Raw genomic sequence first — 27452 nt, 5'->3', positions numbered from 1 at the left:
AAGAACGAGATCATAAATAAATTAGAGGAACATAGGATAGTTTGCCTCTCAGACTTGTGGAGGAAGAAGGAATTTGTGACCAAAGGAGAACTAGAGATCATTATTGATCACAAAATAGAAAATTTTGATTACATCAAATTAAAAAGCTTTTGCACAAACAAAACTAATGCAAACAAGATTAGAAGGGAAGTAACAAATTGGGAAAACATTTTTACAGTTAAAGGTTCTGATAAAGGCCTCATCTCCAAAATATACAGAGAATTGACTTTAATTTATAAGAAATCAAGACATTCTCCAACTGATAAATGGTGAAAGGATATGAACAGACAATTTTCAGATGATTAAATTGAAACTATTTCCACTCATATGAAAGAGTGTTCCAAATCACTATTGATCAGTGAAATGCAAATTAAGACAACTCTGAGGTACACACTACACACAGATTGGCTAAGATGACAGGAACAAATAATGATGAATGTTGGAGGGGCTGTGGGAAAACTGGGACACTAATAATACATTGTTGGTGGAGTTGTGAAAGAATCCAACCATTCTGGAGAGCAATCTGGAATTATGCCCAAAAAGTGATCAAACTTTGCATACCCTTTGATCCAGCAGTACTAATACTGGGCTTATATCCCAAGGAAATACTAAAGAAGGGAAAGGGACCTGTATGTGCCAAAATGTTTGTGGCAGCCCTTTTTGTAGTGGCTAGAAACTGGAAAATGAACGGATGCCCATCAATTGGAGAATGGTTGGGTAAATTATGGTATATAAATGTTATGGAATATTATTATTCTGTAAGAAATGACAAACAGGATGAATACAGACAGAGAGGCTTGGAGAGACTTACATGAACTGATGCTGAGTGAAACGAGCAGAACTAGGAGATCATTATACACTTCAACAATGATACTGCATGAGGATGTATTCTGATGGAAGTGGATATCTTCAACATAGAGAAGAGCTAATCCAATTCCAATTGATCAGTGATGGACAGAATCAGCTACACCCAGAGAAGGAACACTGGGAAATGAGTATAAACTGTGAGTATTTTTTGGATTTCTCCCCAGATTATTTTTACCTTTCGAATACAATTCTTCCTTTGCTACAACAATAATAACAAAATTTGGTTCTGCACATATATATTGTACCTAGGATATACTATAAAATATTTAATATATATGGGAATACCTGCCATCTAGGGGAGGGGGTGGAGGGAAGGAGGGGGAAAATTTGGAACAGAAGGAGTACAAGGGATAATGTTGTAAAAAATTACCTATGCATATGTACTGTCAAAAAAAAGTTATAATTATAAAATTAATTTTAAAAAAAAGAGTACAGTTAGGTTCTGAAGCTATGGAGAGATATTTTCATATAATATTATTTCATATTATTTCATATAATATAATCATATTTTCATATGATTTATTGATATAATTAATCTAAACTTTTCTCTTAAGTTATATTAGTTATCTATGTTATACTATATTATTTTATGTTGTTATGTTATATTGTGTAAATAAAACAATAAACATTAAAAAAAGAAGATTTTAGTCTTGCGATCTGAATTGCTTCTGAGTCTCTGTGCTATACAATACTACAATACAAAACATCTGCCATCTGTCCCAGAGACACATTAGGGGAATGGTATAAAATCTTTGCCCCCTAATTTGATCTAAGTCCTCTGCCATTATAACTTTATGTGGCCTGGAGAAACATTAGGCCATCAGTTAAATGAGAACTCAGCCCTAAAAAAGGCTGGTGAAAATATCTTTTCTTGGGAAAGCAAACTCCTCATGACTAATCTTAGTGACAGAAAGAGAAATAAGAATTGGCAAAATTGATAACATCACGTCACTGACCATAGGTCTGGACTACCTGATCAACAATAATGACAAGATCAAGAATAATAATGAATATGATGACTTTATTCAACTTCCCAGAAACCACTATAACTTACCAAGTACCATCTGCCTTCTTCACAGTTACCATAGGGATGTTGTAAGGGCAGCTGATATAACGCAGTACTTCAGCTTTCTTCATTACCATCACTAGAAAAAAAAACTTTCACTACCACCTGCAGATGACCTGATAATTTTATGGTATAAAGTACAAGATATGGTTTAGGTAATACTAAGGATTTCCATTTGGAAAGACATTGGAAAGACATTCCACATATATACTGAATCCATAAGACCCTCCTTTACATGTTTTTCTTTCTGAAGTCTCCCCAAATGATACAGATTTATCTGAGACACAAGCATACTTCAGGCTTAGTAGGGACTAAGGATCCCTTTGTGTTTGGATACCGAAAAATTTTGCTTACAATCCTAGGGACTGGCCATCAATTGCTTTCATATCAATCCCATGTTTCAGGAGCTACGCCCGAAGCTCCTTCCACAGGAAAGTTCCCACCAAGCAGAGCAGCAGACTCTGACTTTCTCCCATATCCAGAGTGCTTATTCACAGTAACATTAATATTTTCCAAGCCACAGCTCTCCCAATCTCCTGCTCAAATTTCACCAATTGATCAGCCCACATATTAAGATTATACGGTGGACATCCATAATCAGAATCTGAATCCAGAAGGTGAAATTTAATTGCCCCTCAAATATGATGGCAAACCATAGGAAAACTGTACAGATCCAATCTGCCAAATATATTTCCTTTGGGAACTTTGTCCCCTTCACTGAGGATCCTCATCAGGCAGTTGGCTACACTGGGAATTCACTTTTATGGGGCCAGATATAAGTAATTCCCTATCTCAGCCACCTAAAAAAGAGACAAAGAGCATTCCCTGTCTGGAAGATCTAATAAATCCAGTTGACTATAGAAGTATGTTCTCAGAGAACAAGCCCAGTTTATGTAATTCATTTGCAGACAGGGCTCAGCAATAACTCCTTTAGATTATCCTCTGTGGAGTCATTGCTCCAATGACTCATCAGGTTTCTGTTTGAACTTCACCTGCAAACACCTCCTTGATGGAGAAGTTTTGTCCCTAACCTGCCCTATTTGGGCAGGGATTCATTTTCCTCCTGGAAGTAGTGATAAGATAAACATGAGTTTTCTTACTGTCCATTGTACTATCTAAATCATTATCCCACATAAGCTCTCCTCCAGTCTCATTTCTCTGATCTCAAAAGAAACTAAAAATCTCAAAATCACACCATACAGTATGTCTCTAGCAGGGCCTGAGTACCCACCCCCATCAGGAAACATCCTTTCATTTGCTGCCCAGCCACCATTAGCTTCTCTTCAGCTTTCATTGCATGGTCCCTAAACACAATAATTCATTTTTCAATTGCTGAATACCAGCCCAGTTTGCTTTAAGTCTTATTCTGCTAATATCCAACTTATGCAGAATAGTAAAAAGCAATCGGAAAATGTTTCACGGGAGGCTTTCTCTACTATGTTAGGTAGACCCATTTCAGGCACTGTAGTCAGTATACAATAAGAACAGATCTTGGGACCAGGAGCTGTGACATGGCCAGACATCTGACCTCCCCAACCTTCATAATTATAGTACTGTCCCTGCAATTCAACAATGATATAAGCCAAAAGCAATGCCATCTCATCTTCTCGATATAACAGTGACCCCTGTCAGAAATGGCCCTAATGCTAGTACTCTCTTAGGTCAGGTTTGATGCTGGGATTAGACAAGTCATTAGAATGATGAAGGACATGAAGACTTGAATACTCTTCAAAAATCTATCAAGTTGAAAGGACTCAGATCACATCCGAGTGGGACTTTTTACAGTCTTAAATTTCCAGAAAGCCTGGTTAGGGAAACAAGGGCCAATCAGGTCCAATGAGTTCTCTGTCTCATTTTAGGAAAAAACTAATTATTGGTGTAGAAGGGAAGGAAAATAGGTGAGCCTGACCCATGCTGTGGGGAAAGGGTAATAAATATTAGGACTATTACAGATCTTAACAAAAAATAAAGGAATAGGAAAACATAAAATACCTATGTGAACTCAAGAAAGTCAGGAAAATATACATGGGAAAATTAGAAAGAGCAATTTACTGACATGTAATGACATTTTAAAAAACTAAAATGAATAAAATTCAATTTATATATTGCAGAAGTTGTTCATTAACATGGACTTCGATAATTAATAATAATCTTCAATTTCTTGACATCCAATCCCAGGAACAAACTTCTGTATGCTTTTACAAAATGTGTTTTCAATGTTATTATTAAAGCTATTATATCTCAACAGAACAAATGGTGATGAAGAATACTAAAAGGCTTTTCCTAAATGTATAGTCTTTTATTTCCAACAAAATTAAACAAAACAGGTATAATACAGTAAAATTGGTTCAAGGAGACATTGCTGCATCAATGATAATCTTTCTAAAACTCTTCACTCCTCTCTGCTTATTTTGTTGGCCTTGTTTATGATAATAGCTTTGAGAACAGTGTGAGTGCTGTTTTTAAGGAGAAAGAGCACTGAGCTGGAAAAGAAAAACACTGGATTCTATTCCCAGAGCTAAGTAACTCTGTGACCCTAGGCAAATTATTTCATCTATAACTCAAATTTTCAAGTGGAGAGAATTAGAATGATGATTCCTATCCTGTCTTCTACTTATTATACAAGTGTTGTTAAATTACAAGATGATAGATGGAAGGGACCTAAAAGGACATAGATTCCAACTTCATCCCCCCAAAATTTTACAGTTGAGGAAACTGGGACCCAGGGAATTTAGATGAGGTCACACTGGCTATGTCTATCCATATTTTTTAAGAGTTTAAGTTCTGAATAACAATATCATCAACAATTTGTGTTATGAGTTATTGTTTTTTGACTGTTAATATTGCTAACAATCAATTACTATTACTATTGTAATTGTTACTGTTGTTGCCAGCTTTACATAGTTTTTTAAAATTCTCTAATCCCCCCAAAATTACTGTAGGGGTTAGTCTAACCTCAAAGACACTCCAAGGAAACTAGGTGGTTGCAAGGAATGCTCAGATCCCACCCAGGGCTTGTTTTAAATCTTAGATCTTGTTTTTGCTTCCCCAAAGAGGTTGACTTGTCTGCTAATAGTCTTCCAAACTGGCCTCCTTTTGGAGAGTACTTATTGCCAAATGAAGCCAATCAGGCAAATGTCTTCTTTCTAGTTCTTATTAATAAACGACAGAGTAACTTTTTTTTTCTAACACTATTGCAGATTTTAGAATTTGTTCTCACAAACAACAACGTCATGTCACTTTATGGTCAACAAAGTACTTTTTTTCACAATAACCATATATAATTGTGAAGTTTATTTGGGGAGGAGCAAAGGATAGATATGATTTCATTAGTATAGGGAACTCAGAGAATGGAAACTCTCCATCAATATAGTCTATAATCTGTAATACATAGTCTTAGATAGTTGCCTTGGAGACTGAGAGATTAAATTATTTATCTATGATTATATAGCTAGTAGATATTAGGCAGGACTAGAATCCAGTTTCTGCTAACTTTACGACCTCTGATTTCATTGTTTTAGGGACCTTCCAGTGAGAAGAAAATCTTCTTTTCTAGGATGAAAACTCTTTACTAATGTCTGTCAGAATCTTCTCTAAAACTCAGTCTTAAAGAGTTAATTGGGGCTAAGTGATTTTTCCCAAGAACACAGTCAGTACTTATTAGAGGCAGGATTTAAAGCCAGATTTATGTGGTTTTTTAATTTAACCTTTTATACAATAGGATTTTTGAAGTTTTTTGGTGGGGAGGGGATCCTATGGGCCCTCTTTTAGGAATAATGCTTTTAAACAATTGGGAAAAAAAAGATAAATTTTATCAGAGAATTTATCTTAAATTTTATTTTGATAGGGTAAGAGAATAAGATTTTGTAATGTCAATAGCTGAAGAACATTGGATGGATTTTTTTTTCCGGAGTTGGTAATTATTCTTTATAGATTTGGGGAGGCTTTTTTGGTTTTGTTTTTCTTTTAACAAATAAAAAACATTTTTCTTTCATTAGTAGACTCAATTGAAAGAATAGGGAGATAAATGCAATTTATTTTTCTTGAAGAATATGAGATTTTATGCTTAAATGCTAAAATATATCTGTGTTATAATGGATATGAATTTTTCTTCTAATGATGCAGGTAGCAGCCTGTGCTTCCCTATCTTATTTGATTTTTGTCCACATCATTGCATAAATTCTCTAGAATACATTCAATGTGTAAGGCTTACTCATATGTTGACCTCATGAAGCTACCTATGAAGAAACCTGGAGATTTATATCTTTTCAATTATCCATTTCCTTGGTAATATCTATTACTTCAATTCTTCAAAGTTTTTTATTGATTAAATCCTGTTCAATCCAACCATGCACTTTGCAATTGCCTCTTATGTAATGCTCACTTTTAATTCTTTGAATATTGTAGTGCTTCCTAACTTATAACTTCAATAATATTAGTGAAATATGTACTTTTGTTTTCTGAGAAAAAAATGGGATCAACAAAGAAGCTTTTCAATTTCTCCAAAGTAATTCAGCCTTCTTTGATGGAGAAACTCTATAATGTGCCCTTATAGCTGTATTTCATAACCTGGGTAATAGATACTTAGCATCCACTTAGTTTTTCTTGTGTGAATAGCTAGGTGAAACTCTTTTAAGAAGTTACAGATTTCTTCCAGGAGGTTCTGAACTATTCAGAAAACTTAATACAACCAGTAGGATAGCATCCTCAAACAAGGGAATATGAAAGACTTTAGCAATTGTGGGGAATTCAACTTTACTTAAAGCTGAATTTGTTCAATTCCAGCCAGGGTTGAACTCCTTTGGTGATCATAAAGTTCTTTTTTAAATTATTATTTAAATTATTTAATTTATTTCCTACACAAAAAATTTATCACCAAGGGACCAGCTTACTAGTGAAAAGTCTCTCTGAATTTTGTTAAATTAGTCCTCCAAAAACAAATTTAGAGTATAGTTAGGTATATCCATGAAGCCTTTCTAGCAAAGAGACTCTCCAAGACTTTATGCTCTACTGTTAAAGCCTTCAAAAACGAAGCAATGTCATCCCTTAATAATAGCTTTTATGTGTGACACAGAGACAAAAATACTATTTTAGTGTGAACCAAAAGAAGATACATTATCTACCACTAAAGTAGAACTTTAGTTTTCCTCTAAAGAATTATCAGACATCACAAAAAGAGTTTTGTGAAGTTATTGAGTCTAAAAATGAATGAAACTTGTTTGTTGTATGATTTCTAAATATTAAGATTCTCTAAATTTTGTGATAAATTGTTTTATAATTTATAATTTTGTAATAATATTATAAGTATAAAATACATTTAAAATACTCTTTGAAATATTTCATGTAAAATTCTTCAAGACATAGCTTGCATTAAGGGCATTTCCTTGTATTATAGAACAGCACACAAAATCAAAATACATGCTATCTTGCAGTTACTTCTAAATTATAAGCATTTCAGGTTAAGGATAATATCTAATTTATCCTTGTGTCTTCTTCAAACCTTTACAGCATTAATTACATATAATAGATACTAAATAAATATGGAATACATGAAATATATCAGCAGAGTTGTGGTCATACATTTTAATTGGTACCTTCTCAAAGATAAGAAATAATATGAAAAGGAAGACAACTTTGAAAGACTTCAAAACTTTCATCAATTCAGTGACCATGACTTCAAAAAATGGTGATAAAATGCCTTTTGACATATGCTGAACTAGAAGTATAGAACATTCATTTTTTAAAGTGGTTTATGTAGGGGGCAGCTAGGTGGCGCAGTGGATAGAGCACCAGCCTTGAGTTCAGGAGGACCCAAGTTCAAATCTGATCTTAGACAGTTAACACTTCCTAGCTGTTTGACCCTGGGCAAGTCACTTAACCCCAGCCTAAAAAAATAAAATAAAGTGGCTTATGTGTTGATTTATTTTGCCTAAGTATATTGTTATATTACTAGGGAAGACTTCTATTCAAACAGGTAGAGGAAAAGAGTTGATGTGGATTAATTGATAGTAATCGAGATGCTAAAAAGGAAATAAAAGTTCATCAATAAATGAACAGAAGTTTAAAAAAAAAAATGTTCATAATGGAGCACAAGCAAACATGGCAAGAATATCACTACCTTCTTAAACTTAATATATAATTTTTTAAACAAACTCCACAGAATTTCATAGTTTCCTACAACACTCTCTTTGTTCTTTGTAAATTGAAATGTTTTGTTGATAATTGTTAAGTTTATAAGAAAAAGAAAAATACCTTTCAAAAAATATTTGGGGTCAAATTTGCTAAACAGTAATTAAAAGATATCTCTCCCCCATCCACCAATATAATGCCTCTTACTGGGGTTTGTTTGAAAATCTCCAAGTAGCAAATAAAAAGAACTGCTACAAATTTTCCATATTTCAGTATAATAACGTGAGCAACTAATACCTTAACATATTCAGGGCCATAAAACAACATTTCTTAGAGGGAAAAAACACAAAATTAAATTTCTGAAATATGATTTCTATAGGAAACACTAGTAAAATATGTTTCTTAAAAACTGCATAAATACCCAACCAATCACAACATTCTTATAGTACAAGTAAATGAGGTAATATATCCAAATCTTAATATGTCTAGTGTCAAGAAGAGAAATTTTACTTATTTTGAGGTACAATAAAGCAGTGCAAGTTAAGATAATATGTGTAAAGTACTTTACAAACTTTAAAGAACTACACAAATTTTAGTTGTCATTTTTATTTCAGTCAGGGTTACTTACAAAAGAAAACTTGTTTACTTTTACTTAACAGATTAACAATTGAAAAACAATAAACATTAGACTAAGTCTCCAAGGGGAGATACCACATTTACTTTAATGGTTAGAAAATTAAAACCATATTTTATTCCAACGCAGAAAAAAAAAATCTTCTAGGTCTACGCTTCCTAGCCAAGAGCTAGATATACATAAGAGCAATGTATTACTCCTTCTAATTAATTTGCCTTTCACCTATCTTCTCCTTGCAATGATTAAATAGTCAAGAACATATTTGGTCATGCATGAAAAATAAAAAGGAAGAGAGAGAGAGAGAGTAAAAAGAAGTAAGCAAGCTTTGGGTGTTAAAGGAAGATGTGAAAATAGCTAAAGATTCAGAAAAAGTAATAATGCAGAAACCAAACATCTGGGACAAAAGTTGAGGTTTTAGATGAGAAGGAAAGATGGGGACAACAAATCACTTTATCATCCTTGTATCTACTCCATAGCCCCATTAGGAATGAACCATCCATGAGGAGCAAACAGGATCCTATTAACAATCCAGACAAAGGACCAGTTATATACCTCAATAAAGCAGGAAATTAAATCCTAGGCACCAATAGAGTATTAAGGAAGGAAAAACAACTGGAGAAAATAGCTATATCCTACATCCTGAATTTCCAATAACTGTACATTCATACTCTAAGCAAACTTATAAGTTAGTCAATCAGAATTTATTAAGCTCCTATGATGTGACTTGCAAACACTAGGGATAATCCTCAAAAAGAAAAGGAGTCTCTGCTCTTAGGAAGCTCACAATCTAAAGGAGCAAAAAACAAGGAAACAATTGACAAAAACAAAATATAAACAGGATAAACTAAGTGTAATCTCAGAAGGAAGATACTAAAATTAAGCTGATAGGGAATGTATTATTCCTAGGGAAGAACAGTTGATAGGAAGATCAGAGTATAAGCACCAAAACTGTGTGCCTTCAGGGAAGCACCAGTCTAGTCTGTGGAAAGTACATGTCACAGAAACAATTACAAGAGTTTCAGATACAATCAAAGCTATCTATAGTCATATGAAGAAGTGCTCTAAATCACTACTGATCAGAGAAATGCAAATTAAAGCAACTCTGAGTCTTATGCCTATTAGAGTGACTAATATAACCATAAAGGGAAATGTCAGATGTTAGAAGGGATGTGAGAAAACTGGGGCACTAATGCACTGTTGGTGGAGTTGTAAAATAATCCAGCCATTCTGGAAAGCAATTTGTAACTATGCCCAAAGGGCTATAAAACTGTACATACTCTTTGATCCAGCAATCCCATTGCTAAATAGATATCCCAAAGACATTCAACAAAAGGAAAAAGGAGTTATTTGGAATATAAACTGATGTATGGTTGTAATGAAATATTATTATGCTAGAAAAAATGGCAAGCAGGATAGTTTCAGAAATACCTGGAAAGACTTACATGAATTGATGCATAGTGAAGTAAACAGAAACACGGAAATATTTTACATAGAAATAGCAATATTGTTTGATGAAGAATTGCAAATGACAGCTATTCTCAGCAAAACTATGATAAAAGACAATGCTAAAGGACTAATGATAAAGCATACTACCCACCTTCAGAGAAAAAATGGATATACTGAATACAGACTGAAGCATGCTATTTTGGGTTTTTTTTCCTTTCATTCTTTTTCTTTTATTCAACTCTTTTTATACAAAATGGCTATGATGGAAATCTTTTACACATTAGTGTATATGTATAGCCTATACCTGGTTGTTTAGTGTCTTGGGGAGAGGGGAGGGAGAGAAAGAAGGATATAATTTGTAATTCAAAAGTTTTTTTTAAGTTTAAAATTGTTTTAACATGTTATTAAGAGAAAAATTATATATATATATATATATACACACATACATATTTGTATATATACATACATATATCCACATGTATATATGTATATTTTAATGAAATTAAAAATAACTTAAAAAGTTGGAGGAAGAGAAAAAAGCATCAGATGACAGAAGGAAAGAAACTTTAGAAATTAATAAATAGTATCAAAGAAATTAGAGAATGATAATGCCATGCCATAATATTAGAAAGCTTGTAAAGATTAGAAAGCAATTTGATGCTAAAGAAAATTAAAGAACATGTTCCCAAATCTCCAGTACATATTACCTTGCAGAGGAAAATCCCTCTAGCTTCATGCCCTATTTAGAGAAAGTGATCAAGGAGATAATGATTAAAGAAAACTTTATAGTCAGAATCAGACTATGTCAAATTGTACCAAATAAACACTGAACTGATAATAGTAAAGTTAACTTCTAGAAAAGTGGATAGAATGGGCTCCTTGACAGATTATTTGAGGGAAAAAATTATTTTGAAGGTAGGGCTTAGAAAATCACCTTCCAGACCATATTCATCTGTATGTGCAATGGAAAAAAGGCAAGTGATTGTCCCCTGTATACTTAGATACTAAAGAAGAAACTTAGGGAAAGCCTTATGAAAAATGGAACAGTAAAGGGGAAAGAACCTGTTCCACCTGCAGAAATCATAGAATAAGAGGAAATAGCACCCTGGTAACAAAAAACAATCAAAGAGACAGTTTTCTTCTGAGATAAATGGGTCCTGAATGAGTACACTATACTGAGTTATGGAAGAGTGCCCACTCAGAAGAGAAAAGACCTCAAAAATTATCTATCATCATCATAAAGGCCAAAAGTCCTTATGCACAACCCAAAGCAGGAGAAAGAAAAAATGACAGGGAAAATATGGGTGTGTGTAGACATCAGAACTTTGAACAAGAGAACTAAAATGAATCAGTATACTATGACACAAGTTCAAATGACTCAGACTAGTTGTAAGGCATATAGGTCTTTCTCAATGCTGTGTCTATACCAAGAAACTAGTGAAAATCCTAATTTAAATAGTTATGAAGGCTGTATATTTGCATTGAGATATTTGCGACCCTTAAAACCTTTGTGACCCTTAAAAACAGTATGTAGGAAGAAGAAAACATATATATTGTTGTTTGTCAATCTGCACAATTGGGCTAAATTTGTATTTATGCTCTCAGTTTAGAAAACAATTGACAATGTTTAATTTGGTTTGCTTGGTTTTTTTTGCTTATGGTATAGTTAATACTAAAAGATCCTTACAGAAGGAAAAGAAAAGGAAAAGACAGTCTTTTTCTGCCCAAGAGTAAATGACTGCATGGTCATTGAAAAGATACTAGAAGGACATGGGGGGAAAAAAAGACTAGTGACAACTGTGTGATATTCTAAAACTGTTATTTGCCAAGTACCAGTCTTGCTGCAGATCTCATTAGTTGAGTATGTGGATTACAATGTCTCAAAAAGGCATGAGCATTTATTCAGAGAAGACAAAAGAATTCACTAATCCGATACATCCAAATAATCTTCACCAAGTAAAGTTCATCTAGGATTTTGTGGCTATTATCAAAAATTTTCAAAGAATTATGCTTTAATTTTGGATCATTGGTACAGAATAAGTCATATTTAGGGAACAAATAATTATTACAAAGTAATGTTTTGTTAAGATATAAGAGTCACTGTGAAACACCAGTTAAGGGGGAAAATAGGATCAATAAAATATTTCGGAAAAAAATAATCATGCTTTTATCACCATTCTACAGCTGGATTTGTGGATATGTAGTTAGGAAGGGGAAAAAAAAGGATAAGAAAGCAAACTGTGACAAGAACTCTTCATTTGGATATTTGCCAAAAAAGGGTTGAGAGCAGTTAAGTACCAAGAGAATGATGTTCATCAGAAACCTACTGCATTTGCCAAATGAGTTCTTATTGACAGTGAGACTTATCTAATATGTTAAATATAGTACTTTGCTTTGAAGTAGGCTATTGCTGAGAATTCCCAAAACTATATATAGAAATAACAGTTCGTTAAAAGATTTTGTGTCACTCAAAAGTAATATTTTTACTGTGTTTACTGCCTTCATGCCAAGGGTAAAAAGCATATATTTTTCCTTCTGTAAAATTTCAGTTCCATTATGTAAGGGTCATATGACTGGAATTCATTGAAATATAGAAAGTTTATGGAAAAAGGGAATTTTCCAGAGTTGAGACTGGCCTTGACAGCTGATTTTTGAGTCAGTAAATTTATAGAACTCCAAACCACCTAGATGGCAAATGGGAACTGTTCTGTAGAAGAAGAAAAAAAAAGAATTTGAAAATAAAAATTTATTATTCTTTGAGAACCACAGAAAACTCACTATTCATTTAGCACCTCTATTCAGAATAGTATTCATACAACCACCAAGGATCCAGCATGGGACCACTCAGCCCTCTCCTTTCTATTGAATAGGATCAGAATAATAGTTTTATTTGTTATCTAGTTATCTAGTACACAAAATAATATGCAAAATTATCCAGGTATTATTAATATATCTGCAAATGGTATGTTTCTGCATATAATCCATGCATTTAGTCATTGAAAGTTCTTATATAGTTTTGTGTTTTCTGTTATATGAAAGTTATATCTTTAGATCAATATCTCTAATATTGACATTTATGCCACTGATAATGTGTTATATGTCTAACATACATAAATGCTAGATGCAGACAATTCTTGTATGAATAGTGTATTTTGGGTACCTGCATGCTTTGTAATTGGGATAATTATCTTAACTAAGTTTTATGACAAATAATTATGCTTATGCTATATGTTTATAGATATTCCAATTTGAAAATTCTTTAGGGAGCAAGGGGGTGTGTAGGGTATAAAATATAGCCTCCCTTATCCTTGTTCTTTGTTGCTTCTTCCTTATTTTGCTATAACTGATAGGATGTAAACATGACTGGAATGGACATGCAGAAGAAAAAAAAAAGGTACTACTAGGCATCAGCTACTGAGGGAGGGTACAAAAAAAAAAAAGCAGCTAAGGAAATGACATTGAGCACAGGAAGCATAGAGAAGTCATGCATAAAAAGGGGGAATGGTGCATTTCTCTTTGCATTTCAATCTGCCCTTGAGTCTACTGCACTATTCTGCTCTACTGCACCAGTAACAAGCCATCAAGAATAATCAGAATCCTATGCAGCCCAGCTGAAAAACCTGTTGAACCATAAAACAATTGAAAAGCAGGATTGGAAATGCCAGTCAATGACAAAGTAACAAGCAATTAAAACGGTGGAAGAGAAATCAATGCCCTGGGCCTTAAATTCCCTGCTAACTAGACATTTTCCCTACCTACATTGACAGATGTTTGTTGACTTCCAAGGAAAACAGCTGATAGGAAGATCTGAATCTTAACACTTGAACTCTGTTCCTGGGTTTGAGGACAAGTTTACAGGTTAGTTAAGGGTTATAAAGATTTTGAAAGACACACTGGCACACAGTAGTTGTTTTATTATATTTTTATTGTATTCCTTTTGCTTCCATAGGCATAAGCAAAAAGCTATATGAAATGAAACCATGTTTAGGTAATAAACTATTGTGATATAAAAGTGCAACTTCATTGAAATACAACAAAAAGGAAAATAGTTAAGAGCTTTCCAAATAGATGAGAGCTGATCAAAATATCTAAAGTGATCATTCTAGACAAATTATAATCCCAAACTAATCAAATGAGCACAGACATCCACAATAAAGACAGCCAGAGACAGAAGTACCCACTTCTCTGAGAATGATACAAAGCATATAATTTATTAGTGTCCTCTAGTGTTGGGTGGAATAAATAATTTCTCTGTCAGCATCCTGGAGTATCTGGTCCAATCAATGTTCTAACTTAAATATTCTTAATATTCTGATTTGTCTAGCAAGATTTTTTTTTTAATTTTGACTAACATCCAATGTATTTATTATTTAATTTCATCCAATATATTTATTATTAATCCTACTTTTTGAGGAAATATGATGTTTGCCATTTTTATCTCCACAAAAAACAACATAAGGCCAAGTCCAGATCATTGGGGTATTCTTCTACAATCCTCTTTTCAAGGTGACTTTAAATCATGAATTATTACTCTTTAGATATGGACATTCAGCCATTTTTTCCAACAGCAACTAACTATAGCATCAACTAGCCAGATCTCTCTATCTCATCCACAATAATAGCATAAGAAATTGTGCCAAATGCTTTGCTATAATCTAAGTAAACTATTTCTACAATATGCCTTAATATAATTGCCCAAGTAATTCTATCATGAAAGAAGTAAATTTAGTCTAGCAAAATCTGTTCTTGAGGAAGTCATCCTGTTCTGACCACTGCATCCTTTCCTGGATACTTATTAATTATTTCTTTATAAATGCATTAAAGAATTTTGCTGAGAACCAAAGTCAAATTCATTAGTTTATATTTGTAGGCCCTGCTTTCTTCCATTCTTTTTTATTTTAAAATATATTTGGTTTTCTTCAACCTCAAGACCTCTCATTTGCCATCATCTTCCAAAGATCACTGAGAGTGTCTCAGAAATCACATCCACATCTTCTTTTAATATTCTGGGTTTTAGTTCATCTGGTCTGGTAAATTGAAGTCATCAAGGACAGCTGGTTCTTCTTGCTATCTTGCTACTTTCTTTGTTGTTCCATCATGTTAAACTCTTGTGCAGAGGTTTTTTTGGCAGAAATATTGGAGTGGTATGTCACCTCTTTCTCCAGCAGATTAAGGCAAACAGGTTAATTGACTTTCCTACAAAGCTGGTTTTCCTGCAAAAAAAATGAAGCAAAACCATAGATGAGCAATTTTCCTTCATTCCATCATTAGTTATCATCAAACAATCTATTTCAAGCAATGATTTTGCTCCTTGTTTGATCCTTCACTTTTCTCCAATATTGCTTTAAGGGAAATTTTTTTTTGTCCTTAGCTTTCCTCTTAGCTCTGAGCTTTAAGATAGCAAATACCATTCTTTACAATATACTGCTGCTTTTTTGTTCATCCTCTTACTTTATCTGACCTCGATTTTCTGTCTTTTTAAAATCTAATTTGTCCAAGAGTTCATAGTGTATTTTTATAAGTCTCTTTAGATAGCTTATCCTTTTTTTTTTCTCATTATTATGTCTTGGTCTGACTTCCCTTTAGAACTTTCATTCCTGAGATCCCACCTACCCTTTCTCTGTACTTCTCTAAATTCTAGCGTGCATGTCAGATTATGTGTAGATATCTTCTCTTTCACTGTCAAAAATTCTAAAATGAAGTGGCTACTTGTAACCAAGTGTAAAGGATAGTCTTTGCTATTACTGACCTGAAAATTACCTCACATGCTCCCAATCCTATTCTGACTCTATTTGCCTTCCCCATGGTAAGTGTACATTGCATAAGTTAAGTTTTTCCTTTCTGATTATATAAAGAGTTTCTGTTTCCCAAGGAATTAGGTTTCAACATGTAGCTTTCCCACCAGAGATAAGGAAGGTATGTATCTTTTTTTCTGGGGTCATATTTCACTTCCACCAAAGGTGTATCTGGTGCAAGGTCAGCTTAAGAGGACTTCAATTTGAGCCAGGGTTAAAGTTCCAAGGCTTTTTGAAAGGTTCAGCTATATTCTTCTACTCTGTGGGAACTAACACACATTCCTGTGGGAATAAATACAGCTATGTCAGTATTTTTCCTCTCAGATCCTGAGGGATGTAAAAACTTCTCCCTGGGTAGGGTTATAGCCCCAGCTGATATCAGGTATATCCTCAATTGGTTTAATCATACCTGATTAACATAGAATCTGAAGCTTTGATGTATGACTGTTGGAGTTGCCCATTCAGAACCTCCAATGAACTGTGCTTACTAATGATAAAGTTCCAAACTGACACCTGTTTCTGTGTGTGCCTGTAGTAGATCCTATTTTATAACATATGCCCTACTTCTAAAGTCATTTCCTATACATCTTGATTCAATCAAGTTGATCTAGCAAGCTATAATCAGTTTTTCCATTAGGCAAAAACACCAAAATTCCCACCATTTCTATTTCAGTCACCAATTTCTTTTTGTCAATGAAAAACAGATTTTTTCCCTTTCCCTTCTCCAACAGAGACAACTTCCTTGTCCTCTGAACAAACCTGGGAATTGCTAACATTCACAAAAACATTACATTCTCTGAATATAGAAAGCATAATTTTCCAAAGTCCTTTATCTTATTTTTGATGGTTTTATTAGTTGATTTTTATGGCTCATTACAACACAAACTTCATCTTTGTGAGGCATTAATCTTGAGATGGGAACTCTCTGTCTTATAACATCAAAAATTTAGAACTGGAAGAGAACTTAGAGGTCCAATCCTTCATTTTACAAATGAGGAAAATGAGTTCTCTAATGGCTAAGTGACTTGCCCAGAATCATGAAGCTGGTATTTTTGGCAGAATTTAAAACCAAGACTTTCTGACCTGATCCAGCATTTTATTTATGGGACTGTCTCATATCACTTTGCCTGGTACTTGGGTATTTGCCTCTTATTTCCTGGGCCCCATTCTCTTTGGTCCTATTTGGTATATGAGGCTTAATTTATTTAGCAGATAAAAGCAGAGAAGACACAAGGAGAGTGGACACAATAAAATTCAATTATCTAATGCAATTTGCAGGCCTCTTTTCACCTAGTCCTTGCTCTTCAGAACGTTCCCTTCACTTCCCTGGAATTATTACTCTCTCTAATTCAACCTTTCATTTTAAAGATGAAGTAACTGATACTTAAAGAGATTAAATGATTTATCCAGTGTTGCACAACTAGTTAGTAGAATAGCTAGGGCCAGAACATAACAAATAATAACAAAAGTAGCTAGCATTTTATGGCACTTTAAGATTTGTAAAATACATTAAATATGCTAATTCATTTGATCTTCACAAGAACCAATTAAAATAAATGCTTTTATTATCTCCATTTTACAGATAAGGAAACTAAGGCACATAAGGGTTAAATGAGTTACCTAATGTTACAGAGCTAGAAAGTGTCAGAGACAAGATTTAAACTCAGTTCTTCCTCACTTTACTCTCTCCATTGTGATTTCTAGATATCTTTAGCAAATATTATTTTTGTTTTGTTTACTAACAAAGTTATATGTATCTTCATGAAAATAAGGAGATCACACTGGATTCAAAATTTCTCATCATAGCATTCATTTGGCCCCATCTACAGAAAGCACATTGATTTTGAAGTCTTTAAATCTTGCTTCTGTCACTTTCTATTTGTTCTCAGCCAAATCATTTATCTCTTGGCCTCAGTTTATTTTTCTGTAAAAGTAAAGGAGTAAACTAAATATCCTTCCAATTTGAAATATGTGATCATTTTTTAAATCAATATGGATGACTGAATGACAATTCAGTTTTCTAACCCTCACTCCAACAAAAAACTAAAAATCACATCAAACCAAACAATGATCAAGAAAGCCAATGAGAAACTAAATGCAATCATCCACCCCAGAACTGCACCAAAAATGTCAGCCTCAATCCTATGGGAAATAGGAAAGGGAACCCACAGAAAAGTCAGATCCAAAGTAAGCAAACAAGACAGAAATCTCTCAGGTTTACCAGAGGTCAGGCAGTGATACTGCATAGCCTGTAAGGTTTTAAATCTGGAGACTGAAAGAGCAGAGAGCCTCTTGAAGAAAGTCTCATGACAGTCAAAAACCCATATTAGGCACCGTGGAAGAGATCAAGAATAGCAGGAACCTGTAGAAGTAGTAATCAGTCTAGTTACTACAAAGTTCAAACCAAGACATCTCAGGCTGGGCTCCTAACATTTCATTCTGGGATACCATAGAAGGTCCTCAATATCTGCCACTCTGAACCTAAAAAATCCAGGGGGGGCTATTACCCAGAGATGGATTCAAGGTCAAAACAAGAATTCAGGAAATACAAGTGAGTCAAAGAAAGACTAATCATCATCTCATCCAAGAGTTCAACAATGAGCAGAGCCTGGCTCTAGCACACAGCAGAGAAAGATACAGAAAACTATAATGAATTATAATAGATCCAAAGATACTGAATAAATGCAGAGGAAGGAATGATTAGGTGAATATCACTCCTATCTGAATTAAATAAAAAAGAGTTAAACACACACTTATACATCCATCCTGAGTCTTTCTCCCTTCATTAATTTGAAGAGATGTTAGAATGGTACATCTTCTCTCTCAAACTTGGAAACCAGAAGAAAGCAAATATTTCATCTCTCTTGCTCTCACCAACTCTTATCAGCCCTTCATATAGATGTTGAATATTAAGTTATCAATCTCTACTAATAAAGATTGAGAATTGGACTTTTGAGACTAAGATTTTATACCAATTTAAATGGAGAATGGCGAGGAGGGTGTTGATGACAGAAAGGATAATACAGAGAGAAAATAGAAGCAAACAAAATAATTTTCTTAATCTCAAAAGGGAATTTTTTTAAAAGAAATGGAAAAAAAGGAAAGGACAGGATAGGAAAGAACGATAAGAGAATAAATTAAAGAGTTGTCCATCAACTAGAGAGGGACTGAATGAATTATGATACATAAGTGTAATGAAATATTGTTATGCAATGAGAAATATACATATTTCAGAAGGTACTGGAAAGCAGAAACTACTGCAGAATGACATAAGCAGAACATTATAAAGACAAACAACCATGTAAAAATAAAAATAAATCTGGTAAATGCAAATGACCAACTTCCTCTCCCAAGAATCTATCAAGAAGCAGATTAATCATCTTCTGACGAGATGTGATGGATTCAGGGTGTGACAATAAATATAAAATTTGGATATGGCCCCTGTTTGGATATGTTTTGTATGTAACAGCTTATTTGTTACAAAGGTGTGTTGTTGTTTTTTCAATTGTTCTGGGTTTTTGTTTTTTTTTTTAACTGGGGGAGGGGAAAGTGGGATAGTGATAGTGATAGGAAAAAAAACACTGAATTTTTTTTAATTTACAAAAAAAATAACATCTAGCTCAGAAGCACAAATAAGCTGCACATGTTTTAAAATAATATTTAAATTTGTTATTTACTTTGAAAAAAAATAAGCAGGGGTTAGGGCCAAGATAATAAAGTAAGAGCCATGGCTCATCTGACTTCTACCAAACTCCATCCCCATCCCTCAAACAACTTTAAAATAATACTTCAAAATGAATTCTAGAATAGCAGAACCAATAAAAAGTCAGGGTAAAACAATCTTCTAGGCTAATAAAACTTAGAACTTCAGCAGGAAAGGTCTGTTTCACTGGAATTTGAGTTGAGTGCAATCCAGAGCAGATCATGGTCAGATAAACAGTAATAAATGTTGGGGGTATATGCATTCATTAGCAGTTACAGCTTAGCTCTCGGCCAAAGGCAATAAGACAGGCCAGAAAGAAATTACATGGGATCTTTTGTTAGCACTGGATGCAAAATTCTGTTGCATTGTCCATTCTCTGGGAAGAAAAACACTTAACACATCAGTGCTTCTGGTTTACAGTTCCAGGATGGAAAAAAGTACTTGTAGTCACTGGAAAACCACAGCACAGATCAGGACATCAGTGACCACACCTCTTCTTATATCATAGCATCTTGGAAAAACTAAAAATTAGAAACTTCCCAGAACTAGCTTTAAAAACAGCAACACAAAAAACAGAAATTTGGGAATGTGTGGCATCCACCCCAGGAGAATATTCCAATTTTAAAATTAAAGTTAAAAGTTAAGAAATTGAGTGGAAAGTGAACAACCAGCAACAAAAAGAACCTCACTATAGAAAGCTGTCATAATGATAGGGAAGATAAAAACATAAACCCAAAAGAAGACAATGAAATCAAAGCAGCTACTTGCAAAGCCTCAAAGAAAAATTGTAAATTGTAAATTGAAACTTCAACAAAAATTCCTGAAAGCATTCAAAAAAGAGTTTAAAAAGTAAATAAGAAGAAAAAAAGTTAGAAAAGCATTGAGTGACACAAGAAAATCATGAAAAGCATCAACAGGCACAAAAGTCCAATGAAGATAAAAAGTCTTAAAAAGTAGAATTAGCTAAATAAAAAAAAAAAAGTACAAAAGTTTACTGAAGAAAATAATAACCTTAAAATTAGAATTTGGCAACTGGAAGCTAATAATTCCATAAGGTATCAAGAAACAATAAAATAAAGCAAAAAGAATGGGAAAATAGAAAAAAAAAGTGTGAAATATTTCACTGGAAAAACAGCTGACCCAGGAAATATATTAAAAAGAGATAACTTAAGAAGTATTAGTCTATATGAATCACTACATAGAATTCCCAATCCCTCTATTTTTGTTCACCTGCATTTTTTATTTCCTTCACAGGCTAATTGTACACTATTTCAAAGTTCGATTCCTTTTGTACGGCAAAATAACTGTTTGGACATGTATACATATATTGTAATTAACTTATGCTTTAACATATTTAACATGTATTGGTCAACCTGCCATCTGGGGGAAGAGGTGGGGGGAAGGAAGGGAAAAGTTGGAACAAAAGGTTTTGCAATTGTCAATCCTGAAAAATTACCTATGTATATATCTTGTAAATAAAAAGCTATAATAATAAAAATAAAAAAGAATTATTAGTCTACCTGAAAGCCTTGGTCAAAAATAGAATCTAGAGATCATATTTCATGAAATTTTTAAGGAAAACTGTCCTGATTTCCTAGAACCAGGGGGTAAAATGGAAATTAAAAGAGATTCCAAAATAAAAATTCTCAGGAAGATTAGAGGTAAATTCCAGAGTTCTCAGGTCAAAAACAAAAACAAAAACATTGTAAGTAAACAGAGAGAAATAGTTCAAATTGCATGAAGCTACAATCAGGATGACACAAGATTTAGCAGTTTCAATTGGGAGGCAATTGGGATTAAGTGACTTGCTCAAGGTCACACGGTTAGGAAGTATTAAAGTGTCTGAAGCCAGATATGAACTCAGATTCTCCTGACTTTAGGGCTGGTGCTCTATCCACTTCACCACTTAGTTGCCCCAGCTTCTACATTTTTAATATTTTTTTTTTATTTTTTCAAATACATGCAAAGATATTTTTTAATATTCACCTTTACAAAACTTTGCATTCCAAATTTTTCTTCCTCTCTTCCCCTTGCTTGTCTCTTCAAGACAGCAAGCAATCTGATATAGGTAAAATATGTGAAATTCTTCTAAACATATTTCCATATTCATCATTATTATTAAAAAATATATCAAAAGAAAAAACACAAGAAAGGAAAAAAACAAGCAAACAAACAACAAAAAGGTGAAAATATGATGCATTAATCCACATTCAGTCCTCACAATTCAGTCTTTGGATGTGTTTGACCCCTTCCATCACAAGTCAATTGGAGGTACCTTGCATCACCTCATTGTTGAAAAGAGCCAAGTCCATAACAGATGATCATCACATAATCATTTTGTTACTATGTACAATGTTCTCTTGGTTCTGATCACTTCATTTAGCATCAATTCATGTAAGTTTTTCCAAACCCTTCTGAAATCAGCCTGCTCATCATTTCTTACAGAACAATAATAGTCCATGACATTTATATAAGTTATTCACCCATTCCTCAATTGATGGGTATCCATTCAATTTCTAGTTCTTTGCCACTACAAAAAGAGATGCTACAGAGATTTTTGCACATGTGGATTCTTTTCCCTCTTTTATGATCCCTTTGGGATACAGGCCCAGTAGAGACACTGCTGGATCAAACAATATGTACAGTTTTGTAGCTCTTTGGCCACAGTTCCAAATTGTTCTCCAAAATGGTTGGATCATTGTCCCAGATTTCCCATATGCCCTTCAATAGTCATCATTTTTTCCTTTCATCTTAGCCAATCTGAGAGGTATGAAGTGGTATTTTAGAAGTGTCAATTTGCATTTCTCTAATCAATAGTGATTTGGAGCATATTTTCATATAACTAGAAATGGCTTTAATTTCTTCATATAAAAATTATCTGCCCATATCTTTTGACCATTTATCTATTGGAGAATGCCTAGTATTCTTATAAATTTGACACAGTTCTCTATATATTTTAGAAATGAAGCCTTTATCAGAAACACTGGCTGTAAAAAGGGATGAATGGATAAACTTATATGTATATGATTGTTTTAAAATACTGTTCTGAAGCTTTTGTACTTGTATTTATGACATGATCATGAATTAGTCAATAAACAAATAAAATAAACAAAACTAATGCAGATAAGATTAGAAAGAAAACAATAAATTGGGAAAACATTTTTATAATCACAGATTCTGATAAAGGCCTCATTTCCAAAATATATAGAGAATTGACTCTAATTTATGAGAAATCAAGCCATTCTCCAATTGATAAATGGTCAAAGGATATGAACAGACAATTCTCAGATGAAGAAATTGAAACTATTTCTAGCCATATGAAAAGATGCTCCAAGTCATTATTAATCAGAGAAATGCAAATTAAGACAACTCTGAGATACCACTACATACCTGTCAGATTGATTAGAATGACAAGAAAAGATAATATGGAATGTTGGAGGGGATGTGGGAAAACTGGGACACTGATAACATTGTTGGTGGAATTGTGAATACATCCAGCCATTCTGGAGAGCGACTTGGAACTATGCTCAAAAAGTTATCAAACTGTACATACTCTTTGATCCAGCAGTATTACTACTGGGCTTATATCCCAAAGAGATTTTAGAGAAGGGAAAGAGACCTGTATGTGCAAGAATGTTTGTGGCAGCCCTCTTTGTGGTGGCCAGAAACTGGAAACTGAGTGGATGCCCATCAATTGGAGAATGGCTGAATAAATTGTGGTATATGAATATTATGGAATAGTATTGTTCTGTAAGAAATGACCAGCAGGATGATTTCAGAGAGGCCTGGAGAGACTTATATGAACTGATGCTGAGTGAAATGAGCAGGACCAGGAGATCATTACATAGTTCAACAACAATACTATATGATGATCAATTCTGATGGACATGGCTCTCTTCAACAAAGAGATGAACCAAATCAGTTCCGTTTGTTCAATAATGAATAGAACCAGCTACACCCAGCAAAAGAACTCTGGGAAATGAATGTGAACCACTGCATAGCATTTCCAATCCCTCTATTTTTGTCCGCCTGGTTAATTGTACATTATTTCAAAGTCCAATTCTTCTTGTGCAACAAAATAACTGTATGAATATGTATTCATATATTGTATTTAACATATACTTTAACAGGTTTAACATGTATTGGTCTATCTGCCATCTAGGGAATGGGGTGGAGGGAAAGGAGGGGAAAAATTGGAACAAAAGATTTTGCAATTGTAAATGCTGAAAAATTACCCATGCATATATCTTGTAAATAAAAAGCTATAATTAAAAAAATATTTTTTAAATATGTTGAAATACAAAAATAAAATAAAATACTCTTCTGCTATAAGAAATGATGAACAGGATGCTTTCATAAAAATCTGTGAAGATTTACTAAAAAGATGAACTGATACAAGATGAAGTAAACAGAGCAGGAAAACACTGAACACAGTATCAGCAGTATTATACAATAATCAGCTTTGAATAACATTGCTATTCTCAGTAATTATAGATGATTTAACTATTGGATCAATATATGATTTGAGACAATTCTGAAAGACTTATAATGAAAAATATTATCGTCCTCCAGGGAAAGATCTGATGGAGTCTCAGAGCAGATTAAAAGTTTGATTTTTTTTACTCTATTTTTCAGAAGGTAGAGAGGGATTATTCATATGGAAATATGTTTTGCATGAATGTACATGTATAATCTATATTTAATCGCTTGCTTCTAACGGAGGGTTTAGGGAAGGAAGGGAGAGAGAGAATTTGGAACACAAAATTTCAGAGAATGAAAATTTAAAATTGTATTTGCATGTAATTTGAAATACTGAAGCTGAAAGACATGATGTGATTTCCTTAGCCCATACTAAAGATGTATCTGAAATGGAACTTAAATTCAGATCTCCCTGACTCTAAACAGTGCTCTATCCACTAGCTATAGGAGGGCTCTTTTGGTGCTCAGGTCAAGATACATTCAGAGAAATTTCTGATATAAAAATAAAAGGTATAAAGAAAACTTATCTGCAAAGAAGTGAGAAAAAATTAAGATCTTTGACTAGTATTGCCCTTAGAAGAAACCTCCTAGATATTTTATTAAATATTATTTTCCATTTTCTAATGAAAAGCATGAGAAATTCTGCAAAGTTGGGTTTCCACAAAATATTTCAAGCTTTGAGGTAGTATGGGATAGTGGGTACCACTGACTAAAAGGTTTTCAGAATGTGAGAGGTTAAGGAAGGTTAAGATTCCACAGAACAGTTAAGTGATCAATAGAAGTCTTGAGCAAGCAAGGAATTGAGGAGTCAGGAAGGCACAGGTGGATTCAGACAATCAGAAAGAGTTTTGTGGTTTTGAGAAAACCACAAACTTCAGACAATAGCCGATCCAGCCCAAACTAGTTGGGGTCAATAACCTGAATTGAACAAATCACTACTGTGCCTGCTTAATTGACTAATTGAATATTAAACAACATACCCCGTCTACACCCTGTGGAAAGAGTTTTCAGCCATTTTTGAACATGGGATGTATGATGAAGGAAAGGGAACATGTTTACACATATTTAGGAGGAAACCTGAAGTGGGCATATGAGAAAGATTGTAACCTACATAGGAATGGACCAATACTTTCTCTGAAGAGAGGGGCTTTCGCCAATCTAATAAATATAAAGCTTCTCCCTCTTCTGAGCTCAGGGTTCCCTCTTCCTGAAGAGGAATGGGGCCCTCTTCTGACCAGAAACATTAAGACAATTCCTTAAGATTCTTCTTGAATAAATTTTCCTTGATACCTGATTTCCAGAGTCAAGAGTATATTTCTAACAAAAACCTCAAGTTCTGTAATGCGAGATAGGGCTCTTGGAGACTCTGGGATCTTGATGGCTAGAATTCAAGGTGGCAAAGTTCAAACTCATTTAGCTCCTACACAGATGGAAAGGTTTAAAATATATGTCCAATGATGCAGCATCTATTTGTCATTTGAGGATCAACCTTACTAAATTCAGAAAAGGTCACCCCTAACTTGGTATTAAAATTTGGGGCTACAGAAACTTTTTACAACAGCCTACCTATACAGGATTAAGAGTCATATCAGCTGAAGGAATACTCATTCAAAAATAACAGACACTTAAAATATTGAATTTACACTTTGAAGGCAGAAAATGTCACTAAACAAATTCCCGAAATCTTCAAATGGAATTGAATGAGGTTACTTACCTGTCTGAATTTAGGTGATACCAGGTTTGTTGGATTCACCATACCTTTAAACCTGTTTTCAGAACACATTCCACTCTTCACACCCATCAGTCCACAAGATTTTTATGGTTGTTGTTCCTGACACATGACTTAAACAAGCATGGTTCCCTGACCCCTTAGGAAAAATATCTTGGATTTCTATTTGTGATGCCTCCTCCAAAGAAAGAGGAAAATTTAAGTACTAAAAATAGGTTTTGATGGTGTTGTTAAGAAATAATGAGATCTCACCAAGTATTTAGCAATTGAACACTGAATTTAAGTCTGTTTTTACTGGCAGCTATAGGAAATATGTATGTTAACTAATTCTGATCATCTAATGAAAGAGAGACAATTTTTTCCCCAGCACTAAATTCTATGAGGAATTTATCATTTATGTAAAATGTATGTAAAATGGCATAATGGACAAAGTCTTCAGTTATACTTTTGCAATAAAGACAATTATTCTAGGTCAAATTGATACTTCTTGTATTGTTCCTCTGCCTGTCTCCCTTCCATTGAGTTAACACTTTGTTGTAGGATTAAATCAATCATACAGAGTTCCTGCTTTACAAATATTACTTTCCTACAATTCCCACTATTATTTGCTTTATACCAAAAATCCAAATATTATTCCTAAGGCCTATCAAACAGATTCAAGTCAATCTAATTTCCTAAAAGGAAAGAAAAACCCAGTTATATCATCTATCAGATAAACATTATTTTGTTATATAACAAATTTGTGCACATTTATAAATTCATCATTTCTAGAGGAAATTTTTCAACAAGGCTGTTGATTTCATGTCTTGGCATAATAGATTAATTGCATCATGGTTATAACATTATTTTATTATAAAATGATAAATTCTCAAAAACTACTGAATCTTAGTTATAGGTCCCTATATTCTAATCTTCTAAGTATCTTCAATTATGCAGTTACTTTGTTTTTAAATAAACCCAATTAACTTCTATTCAAATATATAGTAGCATCTCAAGTGAGTGATATGTCACAATTGATATAGTACCCTTTTAAAGCAATGATATTAAATAAAATGGATTGTAATAAAAATAATAAAAGACTATCCTTCCCTTCTCCCTGCTCCTTGAATAAATCTTGAACTCACTCTTGACAAATATACAAATTCTCAAAGGAAAGAATGGACATACATAAAGATTGTCCATGGAGCATATTCTACATAGTCAACTCCTTCCCTTCAAAGAATGGTTAAATCTCCCCTTAGCTATCCTTTTTATCCAATGGCTATGAAACTCTCACCTGAGGCTATTCACCTCAGCTAAGCTGGGAACAGAAGATAACTCATGTCCAAGTTAAATCACATATGCTCTTTGAACTATTTCCCTATTCAGTGTCTCCTCTGTACCCTCACCTTTCTTATTAAAAAAAAAAAAAAAAAAAAAAAAAAAGCCTGACTTTTTCCTATGTGCTTCAGCTCTGGCCAAGCTTGGGGCTGCAGAAAAACTTAGCTAATTTTTGAGAGCAATGATTGGGGATTTTGGCAATTGGTCATTTCAAGATTGCAAAAGTGCTTAGCATAAAACATATA

General features: G+C 33.6%; 1 long non-coding RNA gene across 1 annotated transcript in view; it reads right to left on the bottom strand.

Moving 5' to 3' along the window:
• Nucleotides 1–14088: 14088 nt before the first annotated feature.
• The window catches only part of LOC141566262 (uncharacterized), a 205693-nt gene continuing 192329 nt past the window's right edge, over nucleotides 14089–27452 (bottom strand). The window contains exon 7 of the long non-coding RNA XR_012489263.1: nucleotides 14089–15394. This is a non-coding gene — a long non-coding RNA (uncharacterized LOC141566262). The remainder of the gene's footprint in view (nucleotides 15395–27452) is intronic.

The sequence above is a fragment of the Sminthopsis crassicaudata genome, chromosome 4, assembly GCF_048593235.1.
Source record: "Sminthopsis crassicaudata isolate SCR6 chromosome 4, ASM4859323v1, whole genome shotgun sequence".
Classification (NCBI taxonomy): domain Eukaryota; kingdom Metazoa; phylum Chordata; class Mammalia; order Dasyuromorphia; family Dasyuridae; genus Sminthopsis; species Sminthopsis crassicaudata.
This window is presented reverse-complemented; position numbering and strand designations above follow the sequence as displayed.